Here is an 11,628-nt window from a genome sequence, read left to right on the forward strand (position 1 = left end):
CGACTAAAAGCCGGTTGTTTATTTAGAAAAGTAAAGCGAAAACGAAATACAATAAAATGTAAACATAAAACCGAGCCTTGTTGTGTAGGTGCCGTTTCACATTGGGATTCAAAAGAGTCTGATGTTTATCAAATTTTCTTTTGGTGTCGCTCTGGGCATTCACACGGTCAAAAAGAGTCCAGCAAATCGAGTCTGGTTTTTCTGCATTCCTTTTCACAAAATTTTCGTAAATATTTGTGCGGTTCGACTGCGCAACACTGCGCAACACTGCCCAACACTGCGTGCTGCGTATTTCATTTGTATGTTGAGATGATGGTCACACATTTTGCTTGCAATGAATTACCATGAATATGGTAGAACAATATGCATAATACAAGTACCTACCCGCTAAATAGTTTCAAAGAAATACTAAAGACGGGAATTCCCTAATCCACAAGAATGTATTGAATATCCGCTACTAATATTTTCAAGGCCAAATTTATAATAGGAATTTCCTAATCTTTAAGTATTAAAAACTCATAATTTCTTTACTCCGTATTAAAAATTCATAATTTCCTTACTCCATAATCTATATCTTAATTTTCTCCTTATTTACAATTTTTGAAAATATATCTATTATTCTATGCATACATATTTGCATATTACATACAAAAAATAGATAACAGAATTCAAATTTGCGATCGAATTCATTTGAAATCGAGCGCTCTTGCAACCATTCAAAGAATTTGAAAGTGAAAAGGAATGCTGAAAAGGGTAGCAGCGAGCTGTTACGAACAAGAACACAAAGCTTGCCACCCGAACACGAGTGGCACGGTCCCTTCGTCTTTCCTCGTCGTCCCCTCGCCTACAATAAACTGGTATGAGACTCTTTTGAGTCCCTGTGTGAAAGTGCACTAGTTGTTCAAAATAGCCCTTAGCTGATCAAATATACTTTATAGTATTGCGTTACAGGGCATCTCGATAAGCAATTCAAGATTGCTAAAAATCTGAATTGCTAGTAATATTGCCAATGGAGATTACACATTGCTAATGTTTAGCAATTGCTTTCTAAACAAATTTCATGCCATACATTGTTAGCGATGAACTGTTAATTTGGTGATTTGACAGAGCTGTTTTCATTAACACATAAATTTTGAAGAGGCCATATGTAGTGATTTTGTATATGTAGTGATTTTGTCACCTCTTCAAACTCTGTGATAATGGGTAAAATCGGATTTTAACCACGCCTTTTTACTATATAACAGTTTTGTTGAAAACTACCAAAAGTACTTTAACTCACTCAATAAATGAGCCACAAGTATTAAATTTTATTACCAGGGTGGTAGAGAAAGATAAGGACTTCTTAGGAACCACTGGACCGATTTGAACTAAATTTTGTGTGTGAAGATACCCAAACATTCCTATTAGACACTGCGAAAATGGGCAAATCGAATGACAACCACGCCTAATTTCCATATAAAAACTTTTAAATTCCGTCTGGTTCTTTCATTTTATAGTATACAAATCAAACATCAAAACAGTTATCACAATTGTACACAAATAGTGCTCTCAAGCTATTTCATCTTATGTCCAAAAATTGTCGAAATCGCACTATAACTTATGCCAAAAATGGTTAAAAGCAAGTCAAAACACTTCTCTTAGCCTACATATACCTAACAGAAATATTTTCGAACCTCCGGTTTACTTCATTCCGCATCTATCAGTCAATATGTAATAAATCTTAATGAAATTCAGAAATAATCTATTTCTAATAACAGTGTACCCTCTTTCCTTAAATGAATGAAATTGCAGCGATACTTTCCTTAGTTTGATATAAAGTGTTGCTAAAACCTGAAGGTGCTCCTCCGACTTCGTTTCTTGCACGTTGCTAGAGTATAAAATGTTCGGTTACACCCGAACTTAGCCCTTCCTTATTTGTTATGCCTTATTGTTCGGTCAAAACGTGAGGTACCTCATTGAAGGTTTGCGAGCATCTTTTTCTAGCAGTACTTGTAGTATGTCGTGATGCCAAAAATTTATAAAATCTAGCTTGTATACGCTTAATATAAGAATTTCGGCCATCCGGTTGGCCTAATACAGTATATATCAGTCAATATGTAAGATATCTTATGAAGTGAATATATATATATATAGATGTATATATATATAATTTAACACAGAAAATGCGTAAAATCGGTCGACAATTTACTCCAGCTTTCATACGTGCGTTCCAAACTAAACAGTAAAAAAGTAAACTCTAGTGGTGCCATCTATATGGCGTTAGAATCTGCTATCCTTTATCGACTTCCAGTAAAATTTTCATGATATTTCATCTATTAGAAGTGAAGTTATTGCGTTTTAAGTGTCAGTATGTTTTTGTCATCGGTGCGAAATTGAGCTTCGAACAAAGAGCCATCATTAAATTTTGTTTTAAAATTAGTAAAACTTTTACCGAAACGTTTCAATTGATGAAACAAGTTTATGGCGATGATTGCCTATCCCGTAGCAAAGTGCACGAGTGGTTTCAACGTTTTTAAAGTGGTCGTGAGAACTTAAATTAGAAATGAGCCGAAACCCAAAAAATCGCGCCTGGAGAAGTCAAAAGTGAAGACAATGCTGATGATGATTGAGTTTTTATGATTCCAAGAGTATTGTCCACAACGAATTTGTTCCACCCGGCCAAAACGTTAATGCGGTATTCTATCTTGGAGTTTTGAAGCGTTTGGTGCGCCGTATTCGACGTGTTCGGCCCGAATATCGCCAAGATTTCCATCTTGGCGTTTGTTTCACGATAATGCGCCGTCTCATCGATCGACGCTTGTGGCCGATTATTTGACCAAAAATCACATTTTAACAATCAACCACTCCCCGTATTCATCTGATATGGCACCGTGCGACTTCTACCTTTTCGGAAAAATGCATTTGCTGATGAAAGGAAAGCGTTATGCAGACGTGGAGGCCATTCAAAAGGCTTGCCCCGGCATACTGGCGGCCATACCGGGAAACGAGCTAAAACACTCGTTCGACATGCTTTTGGACCGTGCAAAAAGCTGTATTAAAGCAGAAGGAAACTATTTTGAATAAAATTAATTGATTTTGCCGATAAAACCATTTGTTCTGTATTTTTTTAAAAGTCCTGTTAACTTTGGAACGCCCCTTGAATACTACCAATAATGATTTTCGTCGTTATAGCATATTTCATGCCCAATATGTCCGGCGATTGTGTGATTTATCTTCATAAAATGGCGCGAAAACATACTCTAAAGTATACTTGAGTAATGCCAAAGGTTAATGCAGTCAGTCCAGATATTCCCCTAGCTCCAATAAACAAGGTGATTTCCATATATTTACTTTACGACGGTATGACCGTAATTTTTTTTTAAATTATGAAATTATATTAATGGTTTAGCGCTGAATATGAATGGAGCTAAACCAAACCTTATATCCCTAATATAATGAATTCCGATCCCCTGGTTGACGTTTTTACATAAACTCGATACATTACACTTTGCCTCTTCGGTTGAGTTTATATCACATCAAATCATATCTCATTTGAAGATGATTTTAGTATAATTTTAGCTGACGCGAAGGAAAGTATAGGAATAAAACTAAGTGAGACTATGAACCATTATAACTTAATAAAATACCAAATTTGAATGCAATCCATTCACGATTTGCTGTTTTTCAATGCTGAATCATGAATAAATAAAAAAAATTTGCAAAATAAAGAAAAAGAACAAGAAAAAACGTTAACAATGCCCTTCACATATACAAAGGTTCCTTACAAGAACCTGATTCCGATTTCCGCAGTTATATGATATAGTGATCTGTTCTACACAATTTCTTCGGAGATTACATTGTTGCCTTAGAAAATAACTCATGCAAAATTTCGTGAAGATATTACGTCAAATAAAAAAGTTTCCCATACAAGCACATGATTCCGATTGTTCAGTTTGTATGTCAGCTATATGCTATAGTGGTCCGATATCGGCCGTTACTACAGAAGAGTGAGGGGCTAGTATATATACAGACAGACGGTTATAGCTAAATCAACTCAGTTCCTCATGCTGATCATTTATGTATACATGTTATAGGGTCTTCGACGTTTCTTTCTGGGTGTTAAACTTAACACACTTAATATGACCTGTTCAAGGTATAATAATGTTTGGGGTGGACTACACCTAACATATGGAGGTATAAGAAATAGATGTTGGCCGATTTTCCGACCTACCCGATAAGCACATCAAATTTCATCAAAATCGATCCAGCCGTTTCGGAGGAATATGGCAATAAACACAATAGAACAAAAATTGTAATAAGACTTTACATAATGTATAATTAGCTACAAAAAATGTCACGACAGCATATAGTTACGGCATAATAAGTGTTCTCTTAATTAAAATGCCGCTCTGTAAAATCTCTTTATTTGTACCTTGGTATTAATCCTTATCAAAATTAGTTACTTCATATTCCAGACTTATTCAGTACCTTATACAATTTTGAATTATTCGATTCGGACATTCCATTTGAAAGATATCACGAGTTTAAAAATGGAAGTATTAGAAAAAAGTCGCGTGGGCGCTTCTCATTACGTTCGGCTAGGCTACAACATAATATACGATATAGGCGTATCAAGAAATAAATTGCAGCGCGGCTCACTCGCGCAGTTGGCGGAATTGAATACATACATATATGAGGCCCACTTTCCCCAAGTGGGATGGCAAATGGAGTGATCTGCTAGTATACTACAAGTATATGCAGAATATGCAGAAAAAATTTGACAGTGATTAGATCACTTAACTTCCAGTAATCGCTCAAGTATATTTGAAAAGTGTGGTTTTAAGAAAAACCACTAATCTAATCGAACTCAGCGCCTACACTTTAGAAGGCTGTAACACAAAAAATATTTGAGATATTGATTTAAGTATGTTAATTTTAAAGATATAACCTATCGAAATATGCCTATATTATTTTTTCTCAGTAGGTGTGCCTCCTAAATTGTCGCGTATAATTGAATAATATATTCTCTTCTATAATTGAACTCATTCACACCACACTGTGTTATTGGACGTTAAGACTGAACTGAAGTTTTTGTAGACAAAAACATAAAGTAGAGGTTCCAAAGTGTTATACGTAAGTAATTTTTCTCTTTGTAACTTTCTCCTGTTCCATAGGTGAAATTTCATTGGGAATCGAATCCATGTCCTATGGTCGAGCGTACATGTACCTACAATATTGTTGTAATAGTAATATAAAGGAATATTAACTTATCATTAATTTATCTCATTTTTATTGGATTGAGAAGGCACGATCCTTTTTTGTGCTTTGTTGTTAATGAGAGGGAGTTGAAATATATCCAAGTATTCATGCATACATTAGGGTGTTCCTTAGTTGTTTATTCTTAGTATCTGCAAATTCTACAGATTCCTGTCTTCCAAAACAAACTGAAATTACTAAAATCAGGTGAATAATAATAAATTTATAAAATGAAATATACATCAAACACGGTTAGAGTACTTCAAGTACATATCTTACTTATGTGTACTTCATTTTATTGTGAATGTTTATATTATTATTGAAGAGAGACTTTTATATTAAAATTATTAATATTGTGTTTAAAATTTAAATTTAATTTTAATTGTTAAGAGCAGTCAAGTATGATTTATTGTTTTATTTTTTTTTAAATAATCTGTGCCGACTTGCGCGATATAGTTTTTTCTTAATTATTTGTTAATATTCTGTTATATTCTTTAATAAGTTTTATGTTACGCCACGTTTTGCAGTGTCGTTTACTACTTTTTTTTATTCATAATTAATTCCGTATCATCCCAGTATAGAGAATATATATTCATTTAGAAATTGAGGAAATACCAAATCGATAAAAAAAATCAATTGTATTCACAGTTACGAAATCATGGATTTTTCTTTGTCGCAGTTGTCAATGTTTTAAATTTTTTGAACAATCTTCTTATTCGCAGTAATAGACACATTTTCATCAAACAATGCCATTACATATATTATATATCGGCTTATTTGCGCATTCTGTTAGCTTAAATTTTTCACAAAATAGAGCCTTCGATATGCAACTTACATGATAAGTAGGACCAGGTCCACCAAATTTTATGTTATCGCTTGTTCCTAAGCATATATGCAGAAATTAAACCAGTAATTCTCTGTAGTCGTCCCTAATTATTTTCGTTTTTAATTCTTCTTTAAAAAAGTGCGTAATGCGATCTTTAGTAGAGCAGAAACATGGCTTGGACTATTAGATAGAGACTAGGTTGGTGGTCGTAGTATTCTGTCACCTGAGTATGCAGGGGTGTTACCCTGCAGAAATGGCTGATAGGCTAATGCCAAGGCCGCATCCGTTCCGTTAAAACCATGGCAGGCCTCGGAGTACGTTCCCCTCCTATCATCATTAAGCTGGTGTGGTAGGTGTTTGTTGAGATGACTCCTTCTTTGCGCAGGTCGGCTCTGAAAGCATTGCCTCATACAACATAAAGTAGAGTGGGAATGTGTTCCATTCGAAAATGGATATCGATCTTATCCTCTTTGACGCGGTGAAAACGGGGTGCGGATCCACCCGACTTCAGTCTCGAACGCCTGTTCGAGGAGGCTGAGTTCGATGGTGCGGAACTCGTATTGCTGGAGAGGAGTTTGGAGGATGAAGATCCTTCAAATTAACCTTCAGCCCTCAAGCCCATGGAGAGTTCTAAACGACCATTTCTTTTCGATCATAAATATATTGGTTTTATAGGGAAAATTTGGGGACTTTCACCAAAGGTGGTGTTCTGGCTCTACTAAACCCTAGTGAAGCCAATATTGTGTTATGGCGTGTTCGTCTGGTGGAGAGCGTTCAAAAGGGCTATACTTGCTAAAAAGCTTGAGCGGGTTCAAAGAGATCGGAATATCCGGTTCACTACGGACCACACCAACAATAGATCTTAAAGCTATTCTAAACATAGCAAATCGGGACATTTCCTGCAGGTGCATTGCTGCGAAGTGTGCTCTAAGGCTCAGAAAAGCTGGGCTTATGCAGAGGTCCGAACAAGGACACGCCGAAATTCCCTCCCCCTTCAGCTGAATTCCTGAAAATTTGGACCACCACGTCACCGAGGTCATTCGAGGCGGCTTTTTCTCTGCTTATATTCCGACGAGGGAAATGTGGATGGAAAGAAGCCGCTGGAGAGATTTTTCACGGATGGGTCGAAACTAGGAGGAAAGGTTGGAGGGGGGTTTTCTGTAAGGAGCTGTCCGTCAATCTTAGCTTCAGGCTACTGTACCACTGTAGTGTTTTTCAGGTGGAAGTGGCTGCTATCAAGGTGGCGGTTGAAGTACTGCTGTGTATTGAAGCCTCGTTTGTAGAAGTGAGCATCCACTCCGATAGTAGGGCGGCAATACTAGCTTTGAGCGCGCGAACCGTGCAATCAAAGCTAGTCAAGAAGTGTCTGTCCTCACTAGAGATAGCATCTGGCTATTTCAACATCAGGCTCGTTTGGGTGCCTGGTCACAGCGGAATCGCTGGAAAATGCAAAGCCGATGAGCTAGCCTGGGGGGCACCCTTGCCCCGCTCACATCGGAATGGGTCGAGTCGGATCTCTATTCACGTTTTGCGTTCTAGCTCTGAACCAATGGACCTCGCGTGCACTCAGCAGACGCTGGTCGACGACCAACTCCTGTGCGACCTTCGCGGTCCTTTTGGCCCAGAGTGGAGCGCAGAAGGTCTGGGAAGCTTCTCGCCTTGAGCAAAGTTCATCTCGCCGCTATTGTAGAAGTTCTCACTGGACACTGTTCAATGGGCACTCATGTGGTACGGCTTAGAATACTACCCGATGCTAGTTGTCAAAGTTGTATGGAGGAGGGTGAGGTGGAAACCTTTAGGCACTTTCTCCTCCACTGTCCTGCTTTTGCAAGGCTGAGACTGAAACATCTCGGTAATCACATATTCGGCGGACCAGAAGACATAGCCGAAACAGATATTGGCAGTCTCAACAATTTTGTTATAGCCACAAAGCGCTTTGTCGACATGTAAGGGTCTTTTGATCCAGCTTTGTAGGAGGTTTTAGGTACCACAACAGATCGGCATTCAAGCTGTCCAAGTGTGATCCTTCTTGGGATCGACCTCCTAACCTAACCTATCTTTAGTGTCATTTAGAATTGTTTTATTTATAAATTTAATTATCGTCATTTTGTAGCAAATCTTTGACGCTTTTTATGTTAACGCCCTTCCAATTCGAAAACTGCTCTCAGTAAAAGTTTATACATATGATGTCGGTAAGGCAAATATAGTAGTTTTCGTTCGAGTTGCTTTTTTTTAACAATGTTGCAACCCCTTTAATTATGCCCGTTTTTGTCGAAATTGTATCCAAGCAACAGGCTACAACGAGCTCTTTTAAATTCCATTCAAATAAAAGTTCATAAAATGCATCAGCGATTTTGGAATCAGTTGCAGCCGATAACTTCGGTGCTCTTATTAATTGTTCACCGGTTTTATATGAAACAATTACCGTTTCGTCGTTCTACTTTTTTACGGCCTGTTTTTTCCGGTAGGAGTTTTCCATCTAAATGCAAAGTACCGCGGTTCATCTATTAACAGAAATTGCAGTACAAATTTCATATTCATTACCATCTCAATTTTAAGTACACCACTTACCATTAAGTTGTTTTTGATTTTTTGCGACTTTTTAATCCAGCTTAAATGTATTTGCCGCTGCAATGATGTGCAATTTATTACCAATTCATTTGCATTATACCCCAGAGAGACGGCAACAATGTGCATAGCCACCATTTCATTAAACCCACATTTTCATTAAAAAGTTTTTTTCCTCGTTTGCTGATATAGGGGCATTGGATAAGTCTGTACTCAATTTCGCTTTCTGAAGTTGTTTGCCGTCATCACTGCTTGAAGACAATGCGCAAGCTTTAAATACAAGAATTAAGATTTATCCTGGTATTTCTATAACCTTATGCTAGAGAAGATAATTCGCTCAACCGAGCTGATCCGCTCAGGTACTATATTTTACAAGAATATGCAATTACTGTATGTAGTACAGCAGGGTAGAAAGATAACGTAGTAACATACAAATACATACCCTGTGTGTTAGTTACCTACCTATCACTGTGTATTGTTTGCCTTTCTTTCCAACTTCTGCATAGTTTTAGTATCAATTCCACAAAGACATCCTGGTCGCTCCTTTTTACGTTGGTTTATTAAAAATTGTTTGTCGGATTAAATTTTAATTATTTCTAATGCATTAATATGAGCAATAACAAATAAATCATCTAATTTTTCACTAAGCGATGTTGTTCACTTTTAGTTGGAATTTTAGCTTTTTTCCAAAACACAGACGCTTCCATTACAGCTAATCTAGCATTTTCACGTATTGATAACTTCACTATATTATGATTGTAAAAAAACTGACAACACTTGTTTTTTCGATCGTAGCTCTGTACCAATAATTTGAGAACACTTCGTACCAATTAAATAAATTTTTAACCGAAAATTATATCCATTCATTTTGGTATAATGTATAAAAATTGCCTATGCGTCCCCTTTTTCTTCGACTTCCTTCGACGGCGTCATTAGAAAAGTGACTTTCTAGCAACACGCAATTTGATATTTCAATAAAAGTAGTCCCGTTATAATGTCTTCAAAGTAAGGGGCACCTACTAGTATAAATGTATATGGACATACATGTAAAGTACATTACGCCTGCTCCTCCATTGGGCTCTTAGTGAACTTAATAGGAATATATGTACTACTTGTATTTAAAGAGCACAGCACTTAACGAATTTGCACATACATATTTGGAATACATATAATATATATTTCTATAAATGTATGTAAACATATGCACATAGTATATATCCGTATTCCGTGTAATTGAATCGTATGAACTCACACACTTTCTTACGACTCACCGCGAAGTTTTACGGCGCAACACGTACAAAACACATTCTTCCTTATCACCCACTTTCCTGCACATCCGATGAAGTGGAGCGGAAGCAAAAACGAAAGTCTTAATCAACCACACACCCACCCAATGCAACGGCACAGCATCTGACATTTGCATGTGGCCAAGCAAAAGTCAGGTGACACAATCAGGTGGTTCTACCGGTTAGTGTATATATGTACGAGTACGAGTGTGTGTGTTATGTACATTGTTATGCAAGAAATAGAGTATAATAAAGCACGTAGATGTTGCTGATTACTGTTCCCTTTACAGCTGCCTTGTGTTGCTTGTAAACTGTAGGCTCACGAACACACAACCACTCAACCACAAACAACTTCTTTCAGTTTTTTCCACGTTGCAACTTTACACGGGCCCCGTACACTTTGCAATCAGAAACATTCACAGTCGCTAGGGAGAAAAGTGTTACGCTGCACTCGGCTGCTTTTAGTTTGTGGTGCAAGTGCTGTATGCCTTAATTGGAATTGCAGAATGCGTTCAAAGCAAACTGCGAGTGCGTAGGTGTGTTTATGAGCTTGTGTGCAGGTAGCAGGAAAACGTTGTAAACTTCCTGCCATTCAGTTGCCAATTCATTGCACAAATTGCAAATTAAATTGATATTCAATATTATAGGCAGGCATTACTATATATTGTATATACATACATACATATATACATACATATTTACTTTTATATGCCTTACCTTAATCACCAATGGCCGCGTATGTAATGTTTTATAATGGCTTGGCAACTGGAAATGCCTTTAAAAGCTGGCAATAAGCTGGTTGCGCTCATTATCATATTATGTTAAGTAGATCAGTTTATTGAATCAAGGTATCACAGTGGGCTTTAAGATGCTGCAACTGACACAAAGATAGGCAATGGATATATGGTATATATATTATGTATTATATATGTATATATATACCATTTAAGAGACAGTTGGTGCAGCTATATATACAATTATTAATGCAATTTCAGTGTATTAAATTTTATACGATTACTGCCATATTGTGTTAAGTGGCTCGTCATTCCTAGTAGGTTTGGTTCGGATCGCTAGAAAATCGAGAATTATAGAGAAATTTTTATCTTGTAATAGTTCATCCCAAAACTGCCAGAGTATTTCTGACATGTAAAATCGACTGAATTATGCAGGATTAATATTTTAGAAACTTCTTTTAATGACCTTACTCAGCAAAGTGCAAGTTTGATCATCGCAAAAAAATCATGATCTTCAATTCGGTGATACAAAATATACCACTTAATTTAAATTTTTTAAATTTTTATGGTTTTATCCTACACATTTATCTTTATATTTATTTATTATAAAATTTACATCATTAAAAATATACATTCATCCTCTTTCGAACGCACTTACTTCATGTAAATCGGATGACAGATATTAAAGTTATAGCCATTTCAATAAAAGAAAAAGTGTGTAATTTAAATGACGACCAACGGTCAGTTCGTCCAGAAGTTTGTAATTGTGCTGAGTTGGTGGGAAAATAAAAGTAAAATATGAGTAAAACATTATTCGGACAATTTTAACTGAAGATTTGGGTTCTGTTCTGTTCCACATTAAATGAAAACCAAAAAAGTGAACGAGGTTTTGATGATAAAACGGATTTCTCTCCTCAACCAACCTGCGTATTCGCCTGATCTATCATCATGTGAATGTTTTCTATTTTCAAAACTGAAA

General features: G+C 36.5%; 1 long non-coding RNA gene across 1 annotated transcript; it reads right to left on the bottom strand.

The window, feature by feature from the left end:
* Positions 1 to 8,174: 8,174 nt before the first annotated feature.
* On the bottom strand, positions 8,175 to 9,546 carry LOC118679985 (uncharacterized). The gene is made up of 3 exons (XR_004975512.2): positions 9,092 to 9,546; positions 8,633 to 8,899; positions 8,175 to 8,565 (listed from the first exon to the last, which is right to left on the bottom strand). It is a non-coding gene; the product is annotated as an uncharacterized lncRNA (long non-coding RNA).
* Between the last annotated feature and the right edge of the window lie 2,082 nt (positions 9,547 to 11,628).

Source organism: Bactrocera oleae, chromosome 2 (genome assembly GCF_042242935.1).
Source record: "Bactrocera oleae isolate idBacOlea1 chromosome 2, idBacOlea1, whole genome shotgun sequence".
NCBI classification, from domain to species: domain Eukaryota; kingdom Metazoa; phylum Arthropoda; class Insecta; order Diptera; family Tephritidae; genus Bactrocera; species Bactrocera oleae.